This window comes from Belonocnema kinseyi, chromosome 5, assembly GCF_010883055.1.
Source record: "Belonocnema kinseyi isolate 2016_QV_RU_SX_M_011 chromosome 5, B_treatae_v1, whole genome shotgun sequence".
In the NCBI taxonomy this organism is placed as follows: Eukaryota; Metazoa; Arthropoda; class Insecta; order Hymenoptera; family Cynipidae; genus Belonocnema; species Belonocnema kinseyi.
In genome coordinates, this window is record NC_046661.1 from 68,762,555 (window position 1) to 68,765,227 (window position 2,673).

Sequence of the window (2,673 nt, forward strand, 5' to 3'; positions counted from 1 at the left end):
CCCCCTCCCTGATGCGCCACTTAACACCGGACCACGCACAACTGGCCGTCGTGTCCCTCTGGAAATTTCCTCCCCGTCTACTTCACTACCAGCACTCTCGCTGCCCACCTCCCGCTCGTCCGTCGGTAACTATAACCTATCCATACACAAAAGTACTCACTGCCGCCCACAGATGCCTCTTACGGCTGCTGCCGCTTACCGCCCTAAAATTTCAGTTTCTTTGCCCTATTTCACCTCTCACATCCCCTTTAGCCACCCTTTTCTTACTCCTAACATCCCCCATCACTACAAGAACCTCCCTTGCCCGCCATGAAGGCCGAAAAACCTAAACACAAAACTGCCCCTCTCCCTTGCAAACCTAACCCCACTTTCCCTATTTAGCCAAATCCCATCCCCCAACTACAATGTAAATTAATTTCTATCTTCCCAATATACGCCTCACAACCGTACTCACCTCCTAGACTTCCACTCACACCTTCCACACAAACTTTGTAAAAACTTCTCACCGCCTGTCACTGCACACTTTCTCAGCACCACCACCAACATGCAATTCCCTGTGTAGTTACCAAAGAACGGTGAAATCGACAGTCGGCGCCAAGCCTCTGAGGAGAGCCCTCGTTTGGCCAGCGACTTACTTCCCATTCGCAACGTCGAGTTATGAATTAAATTGGCTTATGTAGGTAGAAGAAAATAAAGACAAGGCTATCAGGGAGAAAATTATACAAATACCCAGCAAGGGCATTTAACCCTATTCAAGGGTTCTTTTCAAATAAAATTTAAATCTTAATAGGAAGATAAGCTTCCATTTTTCTCAGTGGGTCATGCTCAGCACGGGTTGTGATTTGTCATGGATTTGAATTGGAGGGTGGTCCCGCTCGCGATTAATCGACCCATCAACTGGTGGGAACTTAATCGCGCCAATTCTCGTTTTCCATTCGTGTGTAATCGATATTGCAGTGCTGACCAAGGGCGCTTGTAAGAATCTGATTTTCCATGAACAATAGTAAGTAATACTTGTTTCAACAATCCTCTCACTATTCATTGAGTACGCGACCCGTTAAATCTCGGGAACTAATTCAATAGGATTCAGAATAAGTTTTTAAACTTTATGAATCGTACATGAAAAATCCACCATTTTGATTAATTAATTTCACGATTATCTTAGGAATTACAATAGAAATTCCCAACATAGATGGTTGAAATTAATATTCAAAATTAGAGGAATGGAAGGTTAGGTAAATATTCATTATTATAAATAAAAAGGGCCTAATGAATGAATAGCCCTGTAAAATCTGGCAAGTTTACGTGGTTAGGAAAATATTGCAAAATTCTGAACGGCAAACATTGCACCACGGTTTGCTCAGAATGGCGCATTATTTATAAAATTAATTGCAAACAGAAGAATAAGGGAATTATTGGTCTTTTCTTTATCATGGGTGAAACAATCTTACAATAAGTCAATTAACGTGAGGTGTGAACAAATAGCCTCAACAATCTCGGTGATAACATTCGCAACTCAATCCGGTTCTCGCTTCTGGGCGTCCACTTTCCTTAATTTTGATTTTGTGAGATTTCACTAGTAACGATTTTTGAATCATTTCAAAACAAGTAGCCAACTGAATATGGTAATCGTTGATGCGATAGTAGATCCTGACTCAAGAGATAATTACATTTCCAACAATTTTCTAATTAAAAACTACTTTGAAATACGGGGACTCAGAACAGAAAAAAGTCAACTACAATTTACTAATAATTGGAAGCCTCAATTTGCAGGACAACTGTCTTTATTTTTAAATGTAAATAACAAATCATTACGTTTCAGATTTATCGTCCTTCCAGGATTGGTTCCAACATGTATGCTCGGTACCAGTTTCCTGACAAGGACACAGTAAGTTGTCAATAGTTCTAAACTCTCTTGGATCAATAGGGAAAAATTGACACATTCAAATTTGTAAAGTAAAATTTATTGACAAGCACAATCAAAACAGACATGTCCTAGATCCAGGAATCTTAGTAAGATAATAATTAGTACAAAATAAATGATGCTACTTGATTTTATGTTTAAATAGATAAAAGAATAATGCTACAATCCGAAAAGACACTTGAGAAAGTAAAGTAACATTATTGGTTCAAAAGTTTGAAAAGGTTTGTTGCCAAGTACGTAAATTCTTGTTTAAATTGCTTGTATTATAAATCCACATCTGGGCGTAAACCTGGCTTGCTACACCCTATAGAGAAGATCGCGATTCCTTTTCATACCTTGCATTTGGATCATGTGGGACCCTTTTGTAAAAAGTAAGCACAAGAACACTCAGATATTGGCCATAATTGATGCAGCTACTGGTCAGAGCAAGAAGCTGCCAGCTAAGTTGAAAGGTCCTTTCAAGGTGACTGCCATCCTGCCTAATGATCGTTATGAAGTCGAGGACTTGAGGAAATTCAAGAAAGCCCGAGGTCAAAGGACTGCAGTAGCGGTGGACAGTATGCGATTTAGATTCAGAGCTGGAGTGGTTGTGACGTGAGAAAATAGACGTCAGTTCAGACGAATGCTTGAAAAGTGAGCAACCCACAAAGGCTAGCTAGATCTGTTTTGAGAACTGCTGCTAATAACGATTAGACAGAGTCGCGGACGCTCTGGTTCGATCTCTGGTCAAGGTCGTATGGATGGAGGTT